This window comes from Mugil cephalus, chromosome 21 (assembly GCF_022458985.1).
Source record: "Mugil cephalus isolate CIBA_MC_2020 chromosome 21, CIBA_Mcephalus_1.1, whole genome shotgun sequence".
In the NCBI taxonomy this organism is placed as follows: domain Eukaryota; kingdom Metazoa; phylum Chordata; class Actinopteri; order Mugiliformes; family Mugilidae; genus Mugil; species Mugil cephalus.
This window is the reverse complement of record NC_061790.1, coordinates 19,773,638-19,785,341: the sequence shown is the minus strand read 5'-3', so window position 1 is coordinate 19,785,341 and position 11,704 is coordinate 19,773,638.

Genomic DNA, 11,704 nt, shown 5'->3' with positions numbered 1-11,704 from the left:
TTTCTGTTTATGCTCTGTTGCATATCTGGGTTCTCTACGTGGTCTTACGAGTCTTATGTACACTGAACAGCCAAAACATTATGGCAGGTGAAACATATCGTGGTACCTGACAGAGGTTAGGATTCATAAAGCAACAAGTTTTTTCTTCTCATATGTGAGAAGAAAAAACTTGGATGGATGGGTTGGTGTGCACCCATTAGCTGAGGAACACACCAGAATACAATGGAAAAAAGTCAAGCTGGCAGAGACAGTGTGATGATTTGGGGAATGTGTTGTTGGGAGACCTTTGGTCCTACTGTGAGTGTCCAGCAGTCTGCCCACACAGAAACGTGCAACATTCATGATTTGGACTCTACATCCCACCATGATGGATTTGAAATGAAACAGTTGAAAGAGCAGCCTTTCAGGTTTAATTCAAGTGGTTGAAGAAATATATCCTATGAAACTTTAAAGAATGGCAACCATTTAAATATAAAGTCTCAAAAGTATTGGACCAATTAACATTATTGTGAATAAAATGTTCATTTTTTAAGTACTGTTGAGAATCCTTCGCAGGCAATGACTTCCTGATGTCTGGGACCCGCTGACATCACCGAACACTGGGTTTCGTCCTTGGTGATGCTTTGCCAGGCCTTTACTGCATTTGAGCAAAAAATATATCCCTATACACTTCAGAATTCATGTGGCTGCTTCTATCTTATGTCACATCATCAATAAACACTAGTGACCCAGTGTCATTGGAAGCCATGCATGCCCATGCATCACACTGCCACCACCAGGTTTTACAGAATATGCTGTGTGCTTTGGATCGTCAGGTATTCCAAGCCTTCTGTATATGATCTTCTTCCCATCATTCTGGTACAGGTTGATCTTAGTTTTATCTGTCTAAAGAATGCTGTCCCAGAACCAAGCCACTTACAATATCAATTATTAGTAATTAATCAGTCTCATAATATGTGAGGTGTCAGCTCTCAGTACAGTGATCATCTATTTCCAGTTCACGAGGACCTTTCTGACAACAACTTAAGTTATGATTTATTTACATAAATGGTAAATAATGAATAAGAAACAATATTATGAATAATATGAATTATGATGTAACACAACAGTTGGTATAGGTATATTGAAAAGGATGAGGACAGAATTAAAATTAATAAGTTTTAACGACAGAAATTAAAATGAGGACTTAAATGTTACCTAATTACTAAATTAAAGATTAAGCGAGTACAATTAAGGTTTGTTTAGATTCACAACCTCACAATATGAGTTTACTTATGCACAGGACTTCGTTGATGCCGCTCCGAACCACTGCTGGGGACCAAGGCTGTGGTTGAGAGCTCAGATCTCCACAGCAGTGCCAACGGGGAAAACCAGCGCTACCAAGGTGTTGAGAGCAGTTTCGGTGGACAGACGTTTCAGGTCCTGACCTCGGAGTCAGTTACAGAAGTCACCCTCTGGCAGAGTGGCAATTATAAGTTGCTGTGTGGAATAGTCTGTTTGATGTGTGGTAAAACAAGTAATTGCTAATAATAAAATTGAAAAATAGTTACTTTCGATGGCTGGTCGAAAATATCTACAAAATATCATTGATGTGTGACTGTCTGTCTATGGTTAAAACAAAGGAAAGGGGAGAGAGGGAGACACAGATGTTAGGAAAATAAATTATATGAGATTAGAGGACAGGAGCTTGGTGCCAGAGAAGAGAGAGTAGAGGACATTCAATGAGTCGTCCCCAAGCAGCCTAGGCCTATAGCAGCATAACTAAGGGATGGGTCAGGTAAAATCTGATCTTAAAAGTAGAGACTGTGTCTGCCACTACCAAACTGGGAGCTGGTCCAACATTAGAGGAGCCTGATAGCTGAATGCTCTACCTCCCATTCTACTTTTAGAAACTCTGGGAACCACAAGTATATTGCACTTTTGTCTCAAGACGTTTTACAAAATCCGGCCTGCAACCTCCAGAGCAGCCTGAGGGCGACGGTGGCAAGGAAAAACTCCCTTTTAACATGAAGAAACCTTGAGCAGAACCGAGCTCATATGAAGGGACCCATCTGCTGAAGGCCAGCCGGATAGAAACAGAGAAGATAGAGAGAGAAGAAGAGCAGGAGAAACAAGATAAACAAACTTCTGTCATAGATACATCAAGCTGAAGGAGACACATAGAATCTAATAATATAACATATAGGTGATGATTTTATGTGACAGTATGAGAGTATAAGAGGAATCATCAGCAGGTTGGTGAATTATTCATCTAGGTAGGAGTGGGCAACTGGAGGAGGGGAGGACGACTGGGGCAGATGCAGTTTATAGAGCTCCACAGGTCTGATACAAGGTCTTCAAATTCAAGATTAAAACTTTAAGACGGGCAAAACAAATATACAATGAGTGAAGTTATATAGCACTATTCCAACAAAAATACAACCCAAAGTACTTAAGAAACATAAAACATTACAGCAAGAAACAAAATCAATATATATAAACACACTCATACATACACATGCACAGATACATACACAGGCACACACACATCCACACTCACCAATATATACAAAAAAAGTTGTTAATGAGACAATGTTAATGTTCCATCCTGAGGGCGCCACGTTTTTGTTTGATTCAAGAACTTCTCAGTCGATTTGATTGATTTTAAAAGCAAAGAGATAGGCACAGGTTCGCAAGCCTTTGCCTATCTCTCCTTTTCAGCCAGACACAGCTCAATGCTATGCCTTGACGACTGAAAATGGCGACATACAAAACCACCTGACAAAGCCTTCCTAAAAGGAATGGAATTTTCTACACTAAGCATCAGTACATGATTGACTTGAACAAACACTTAAAGGCTACTTCTGCTTTTGCCCAGGAAAGCGTGAATGAAAGCGTGAAAAGATGCAAGGTCTTTTACGACCAGAAAGCATCACATGAAGCTCCAAGTGGGGGACAAGGTGTACTACATCTTCACTCCAACCTGGGATCACAGACAAGCTTTCTCTGGTGTACCAGATCCACACAAGGAAATGTCAGACAGAACCAGTCTTAAAGTGGGTACACCGAAACCAGACCAAATTAAATAAAACTCCCATGGGATTGAATGGGGACGCTAACATCACACTTAGGTGTTAGACACATAAGTTGTACACATTCTGTGCACATTAATTACTGATAGAAAATGAATCAGAATCAGAATTACCTTATTGACTCTATTCAAACTACTTTTCGTTGCAGCAGCTCCTTCCCAAAAGTATCAGTGTTGAGAACAAAGAACAATCTAAAATAAATTAGGAGTTACTAATTGAAGAAAGAAATCTAAACTAGATACCTCTATCTTAGCTAACAACAAAAGAATGAAGTTGTCCTATTCTTCCACCACCTTTAACTAAATAGCCAAGTGGGGGACAGTACAGTACAGTACAGGCCCTAACGATTTTACAATTCCAAAATCAAATTGTATGTCTAACCATGTCTACTCTTGTTGTCAGGATGATTGTAGAGTTAAGATCCAACGCACAAAATGTTTCCAAAGAAAAAGCTACACCGTTAATCAACAACTGTCATCTACATGTCCAAAAGGTGTTTGTAAAAATGAAAACCCCAGAGTTAGGCAGTACAAATGCAATACGATAGCACAGATGACTAGTTGTTCTGAAGTAAGCCGGAGCAAAGCGATCATATGACATGCTGAAGCAGATACAATCCATGTGCTCCAGCAGTTGCAGAAATTTAATTCCACCCAGTCAAAATTAAATGTATGCAACAAAGAAAGGACTCAAATGTTTGCTCTTTTCACCATCGGACACTTGTCTACTAACGCAGTCAGTTTGGCCACAGTCAAATGACATGCAGGTGAATTTCAAATTGAAAGTCCAGATATAATAGCTCAAATCAACCATCAGCAGAAACAACTCCAAATCATAGTACCGGTTGTACAAGGTATCAGTTTGATTGTGAACATCCTTAGTATTAACACACCTTTCTAACTTTGAATTCTCCCATTTTTGTAGCACAGTTTGATGTTGAACAACCTGTTAACATTTTGTTAATGCATAAACTGTTTGACATTGAATTCTCAGTGGACACTTTAGCTGTTGATGAGACACGGACCTCCATCGAACTTAAACTTCTCAAGGAGGACTTTGAGTAGAGTACATATGCTCTATGAGCAAATACAGCTTGTGATTTTAGGATTTGTGTATGATAGTTATTTTAATATTTTTGTTTTAGGTTTATATAGTCTCATTGATTGCCACTATGCTAATATGCTAATACGTGTGTTTATAAGCCTGACATCAACTCTGTTCAAAGGCTGCTGTATGCCATCTGTTCTCCTGAGTTTTTCAGCGATCCGAAGTTCCCTGGAGAGCAAACATCGAATCAAGTGGGAGAACGTAGGAGCAACATTTTAATTCTCCTCCGACATACCAGGAGGGGTCACTTTGTTGGACAGTCCATAATGGACAGGACTATTGTTGTTTCCTTTGCAGATTTCTGAGACCATAAAACAAAGCCATAAAACAAGCTTTTAAGCACATTCCCGTGCCAACAAACCAGGATTTAAAACTTTTTTCCCATTTACGTGTTATCCACCAAGAGGGACCACAGATAAGAACAAGTGTTTAATTTCATGTCTCTTTCATCCTATTTCTGAGTTTAACATTGTGAGAAGTACAACTATTAGTTAATACTCTTATGAAGCACTAATATGTAAATCATCTTAAGGGGCGAAAAACAGTTTTGCAACAAAGGAAAGACACCCTGGAGAGACATGGTGATAAACTAGCACCTGGCCAGTCTTAGTTTAATTCAATTCTCTCTCAGTCCAGTTCTCAGTTCTTGCTCACATTTTTTTAGAGTCCAGTTCTTTCTTGGCTCAGATCTCTTCTTACTTTGTTTTTGTCTTTGTGATAAATTTTGCTTTTAACTCAAAGAGTTTGTTGCTCACCAGTTGGCGTGTTTAAGTTTTATTTTTGAATTATTCTCTCCACATTTAACACACTTTTTTTTTCAAAGTACAAGCTGAATTTTATTTTAACTGTCAAGACAGTCACGCATTAATTATATTTTTGTAGATATTTTCAACTGGCCATCGGAAGTAGTCTATTTTTCAATTCCATCATTGACAACCAATTTTCAACGCACCATCAGACTCTGATACACAGCAACTTCACAAATGCCACTATTGTCTGCTTGATGCTGAGGAAAATTTTGCTGTAACCAACGCAGAGGTCCAGACCTGGATGACCGTCCATGAATCTGCTCGCAACTCTTTGGTACCACTGGTTTCCCTGACGATACCAATGTGAAAGATCGAACTCACCAGGACAGCGTTTGGTTACCCGATCCAGTTTTTCAGAGCAGCATCCAAGGAGTCCCCATAAGTAGACTATCACCTTCATATTTGAGCAGAATTGATGAGTGTTGATGATAACTTAAGAAACATTTAACAAACCTGAATAATTAATTTTAAGAAATTAGGTTCCGCTTGCATTCTCATTTTCGTTCATACTTCTCACTTTCGTTGAACTCATTTGTCTCTGTATTCTTATCATTTTCCATTTATCTGTTATATTATTCATCATATTGTTTATTATTCACTATTTTGTAAATACTACTTTGTAAATAAACCACATATTTCACTTAAGTCATTGTCAGAAGGTCCTTGTGAGCTGGAAATAGATAATCCCTATACTGAGAGCTGACACCTCAGATATGATGATGATGATTGATTATTTACTAATTATTAACACTGATCCAATATTAATTTATTCATTCTCACAGTGCATTCTAAACCTGTGGGTGGTGCCCCCTTTCACAGTTATTTCCCTACATAGCCTAATTGCCTTAGTCACATTTGAACATCTTCAGAAAACAAAATAAAGAAAAAAATTTTTTTGGATACACATTGGTATTTTTATTGATTTTGTAATGGTATGTCAAAAAATCACGGTTATGCTAATAGGCTAACAATGGCCTGCGCTCTTCTCTCCAGAGGAGGTAAGGTTGTCCTAATTAATAAACTTTCCCATGTTTACAAATGCTGTTCTTTCTTGGTAGTATTACATTTAAATCTGTGTTTCATTTGATTCTGGGACCTGTCCTAATATTCTTACTGTAACCGCACTTCAGAAAATAATGGGTCAGATTTGAGTTCTCTTGTTTTGTGAATCTTATATATACAAAGTGCGTGGTGCACAGGAAACTACATACTCTACTGTATTTCAGTTTGTTTTTTTACAAATATGGTCTTTAACATCCTGTCTGTTTACTGTTAAGCTCAATAAAGAGTTCAGATAAAATTCTGCTTATTAATTATCCAACTAATGAGCATTTTTCAAATAAAAGTACAGAAACAAAAGTTTTGCTTGTTTTATAAAGTTAAATCATCAGGAATATTTGAATTTGGTGAACCTAAGAAAATATGTCATCAGGGGGAACAATTGTAAATTTATTCATAATATCTGAAAATAATCTGTGTTTGGTGAAGGTAGAAATACATGCCATGAAGCAAGAACTTCTTTATTAGTATCACAGTATTGTCCTAATAAGGTGAACAAGAAGATCTAAGTTAGCAGAACTCTGGGGAAAACTTAGAAATCTTAGTTAAGTCAATGACAGCAGGCAAAAGTTGGGAAAATTTAAAAATCTTAGTTAAGTCAACAACAGCAGGCAAAAGTCCCGAAAACTTGAAAAAAAATGATGCTAATATGACAGATCACATTGACAATGCTCTGATGTCAACATCTTCAGACAGTTTAGAATGTCCAAATTAACTCATGTGTATGTCTTTTGATTGTGGGAAAAGACCAGGTTACCTGGTAGAAACCCATGGAGACGTAAGGAGAATATGTAAAGCCAGACCTTCTTGCAATGAGGTGGACAAGGCAGAGTACTTCAACACTGTGCCATCCATTCAATACAATATACATCCCAAATCACCACTTTTTTAAGAAGCTGTCACTGATTTTTTGTCATACCTTGTGGTACAAATTGGACTGCATCCATGGTGAAACAGGAAACACATTTAAGAAAAGTGACATTAACAAATATCAAATATAATCCATATGCAATAGCTTAAACCTAGAAAACGTTATCTTACCTTATCTACCTTAACCTTATCTGGAACAATATTTTCCTCTGCTGCATTCAAGATCATCTCCAGCTGCTCCATAAAAGGAAGTCTTCTTCTGTTACATTCTGATTTTGTCACGCAGCTATAGCTGCACTGATAAAATCTTATATTTCTATTATATTGGCAGAGCTGTATATGGTTTATAGGGAAATATCTCAACCACTGCATGCATTGGCATGCACCCTCAAGGATTCTTGCTTTTTAACATCAGACATCCTGACTGGATGATGAGATTCAGGTTAGATGCCAGTCTAGTCCCAGCATAAAGACCAGAAACAGCTCTATTTCTCACAGAGCTGGCCCAAAGCATGAGCAAACTAAGCCCCGGGCCACTAGGGGACCTCCAAAAAACAATTAACAAAGAATTTAATTTAATTTAATTCATTCATTTATTTTTGTATGTATGACCACAGCTATATTATTGTACAAAACACAAATTTATGTTAACAGAGTACGGCTGTTAATGTAGGCCTAGCTATTCTCTGTGTGCCTCAAATGTCAAAACTCCGCTACATCAGTAATGTGGGCCTCCCAAAACTGGCTAGTTGAAGGCAAAACAACATTGCAAAAAATTACATGTCATTCAGGGCCATAGGTAATAAAGAAAGAGGTAGATAAATGTTTACATGACTTGGTAATGGGATGTTTATCAAAGAGATTTGTATAGTCGTCAATAGCAGATTAGCTAGCTGGTTCAAAACTAGAGAAATGTATGTTTTAACTCTGGTTAAATAGCTTAATGTTCATGCTAAAGTGTTTGTATTTGTGTAATACGGAAATTTAACTGTGACTGAGTTGATTGTCAGGGTTTGCCCAATATATTTCCACCTTTTGCTAATGTTTGACAGCAAGTGCTTGTGCTAGCAAGCGCGGTGACGTTTGATAGCAATATCACTGCATGAAAAGGGCTATATACGTGAGTATGCGGAAAGAGCAAACAGCAAGCTGCTGCAAGACACACCAACATGGCCATTATCAGACATTTTCAGGAGTCTGCCTGACATTGTCAGTGGGGGCCCAAGTAGTGGATCCTTCCCCTCTAGTAATACACGTCCATTGCATTCACACAAAACTGTTCAAGTGCCGAAAGCAGAGATAGCTTTATTCACTTATTTTTCATCATTATTACTTAGGTATCCAAGACTTCTAACAATTACATTTTTTTTATTTCTACATTACCATTGTCATTGGGTCAGGTTATTAACTATGTTTGTAGAGTAACGAACCAAGATGGCAGCTCGAGGTGAAAGTTCCACATGACTTTGCACTAAACAACTTTAAAACGCATAGTTAAGACCACCACTAGCATTTTGAATATGTCAAAAACGACTGCAGTCAAAGACTGTGATATTTTCAGCCAAAAACACGGTCCTCAAATGCTCAGAAACAACACTGCATCGACGGAGCAACACAAGGTAGCTGCTAGTAACATGGCGAACTTGATGAGAGTGCTATCTGAGCTAAAGTCACTCCATGCTGAGTTCGGAGGCTTTGATATGAAACACCAAGCCTACAGGCCTCTGGAAGAGGACCCAAGCCTAAAAAGGACCCCACAGAGTCTCGTTTTTATCTTTTTATATTAATAAAAATCCTCATTTGCATTTCACTGTCTGTGATACTATATTGTACAGTAAGGGAAATGTTCTCATAGAGCAGGTTGTTTGATTGTGGCAATGGGCGAATTGTAATTTCCATGATTTAATATATCTGGAGTTTTAGTCTTGACACAGACGTACCGTTTATAGATTCAATACTTGGACATCAGTGTTTCTCAATTCCGATCCTTTGGACCCACTGCCCTGCACGTTTTCGATGTTTCCCTCCTGCAACAAACCTGATTTAAATGAAAGGCTCCTTATCAGGCCACTGCAGAGCTTGATGATGAGCTGATCATTTGAATCAGGTGTGGTGAAGGAGAGAAACATCGAAAACATGCAGGGCAGTGGGTCCGGAATTGAGAAACACTATACTAGATTGATTGCTGGTAGCAGTACTGCCATACGTCCTGTAGATGTCAACGTTTAGTAGGATATGTTGGTTACACATTAGCCAGCAGGGTGCAGTGTAGCTACATATGTGTATGGATGTGTGTTAAGAGAAAGGCCCCAAAACAATGATAGGTTCAAGCAATTTCCTCTTTTTCTTTTTAATTTATTTGTAATAAACATCTGGACAGGAAGAACAATATGAGCAACGTCAACACTAATAAGACAGTAAGAGAAAGAGCCGATAACGACATTTCTCCCAAACATAAGGAATTACGGCCATTTTCTTCAATGGATGGTTTTCATGCCTTGAACAAAAAGCAAAACAAATGCAGTGAACAAATTATAGTATAGTATTATTTATATACATGAAGTATCATAAAGTGTCTCCCATTAGTTTGACCAGAGCTCCAATTCAAACATCTTTTATAGATGAGTTTCTAAGCAGTAACTTAGCCTTACTCATGTTATCACAAATTATGAGTCAGAATTATTAATTCAATTAAAAATTGTATATTATATATTACAAATGCTTAATATGCATTACAACATAATATGAATTTCATTACAATATCTGCACAAAGCGTTATACCTCAAAATACTACTATATGTAGTAAATAATAATGTTTCTTTATTTTTTTTTTGCTATACCAGAAAATAAACCTGACCAGAACAGATTAGACCAGATTAGAGATCGGATCACATTATAGATTACAATATTGAAAATGTAATATACAGTGCACTGTGCAGTGCACTCCAGTCAGTACAGCTGCCTCTTTGTGAATTGTTTTTAACTTCTGTGTTTACATTTGCGGAGAGCCACTCCTCTTTATGTGACATGGTGACACATTTTACAAACTCTATAAACAGAGGCACGCTGATAGATACTGCTCTTCCGCTACTAGCTGCACAAGTAGAGTTCTCCACAATACCAAACCTAAGTCTGAAATCCTGCCTTAGCCTACACAGTGTCTTTAATCTGCAACTCACCCAAAATAAATGACTCTCCTATCAAGATGTTTACCTGTCACATTAACCAAGATGTACGACTAAACTCTAGTACAGAAAGAACAAAAAACTGTTGCCGTTTTATAATATATTCACAACGGGATACAATGATACATACTTTGTAATAATAATTTAATAATATGTTTGTATATGTTAATATCAGCCTCTTTTTAATTAAACCTGTGATAGAGAACCATTTAAAAATGTCATGCATTAATAATTTAAAGGGAGGCTGAGTTCCACGTGTTTGTGTCTAATCACATCAAGGCATTATGCTGCCACTTCATGTGATGTGTACGCTTACCATTATTCCTGTGTAACTTTCTGTAGATAGGCAATCACATCTTTTGTTCAGGCAGCTAAATTCTCAGAGCTCTAGTTAAGTATCAGGTGTGGTAAGTGAAAGGTAGCTTGGTGACTCATGGGGTTTTGCGGTCAGTGGCCCTTCTCCACCCTGGGAAAACACTGATGATTTGTTGTGGTGACCATGTTTGTGCCTCTGCAACAGATACAGAGGCCGAGACTTGTCCAAGTCTCTGAGTATTTAGAATGCTGGATCACATTCAGTCAGACAGGTAATTTTCTTCCTGCCAGTATTGACTAAATAGGGCTTTGAATGAATATGTGATGATGTTCTCTCTCTTACATTGATGCAGATTGGTTGGCGCTTCCGCACTTTCTGTGGATAACAGGGTGATTAATGTGTTCATTTCCCATTATTAAAGACAAGAGCAGTGCTGCAGGCTACAGATATAGGGCCACGTCGTAAATCTTAGCCAAATGAACACTCAAATAATCACTCATCTGAAATGAAATCTGGGCTCATTAATACTGACGCCCTGAATTGGAAAGAGTATACACACACATGCACACAAGTCTTTAATTTTATTCTCAGGCTGCCACACACACACTGTATAGATATACACAGATGCACAAGCAGGGTTTGATCAACCACCTAACAATGACATAGCTATCATTAGAGGAGAACATAAAACACAGAGTTATTGTGAGAGTTGTCTATTAAATGTCTATTTATAATCATTATCACAATTATTATTATTATTGTTATCATTATTATTATTATCAGTAGTAGTAGTAGTAATAGTTGTAGTAGTAGTAGTGTTGACAACTTCTGACTCCCACTCAGTGACCTGGCAGTAACACATAGGTGAAAGACAAAGTAATCACAATTTCTTACTTGAGCAGTAAGCAAGTACATTGTTTTACTTCTCTCCTCCTCTGACTCCCTTCACAGGCTTTATCATAGATTCTTACTCAGTTTATTGCACAAAATGTGCACATAATTTTGCAGATAGTAATTCTAGCTCTAAGAAGAAAACCGGTCAGTGATTTCTATACAAAATAACTAATACTAATACTAATAAATACTACTACTAATAATAATATTAACAACAAATTATTATTATTATTGTCGTTAATATTATTATTAGTAGTAGTATTTTTTTGCCATTATGAAAACATAGAATTATGACATTTTCTTTTAGAAATCATTGGTATGATTTTGAATTCAGTGGTCTATCAATGACGGCAGGCTCACTTAATGAGAATCTAAAGCTGAAATAAAGCATTG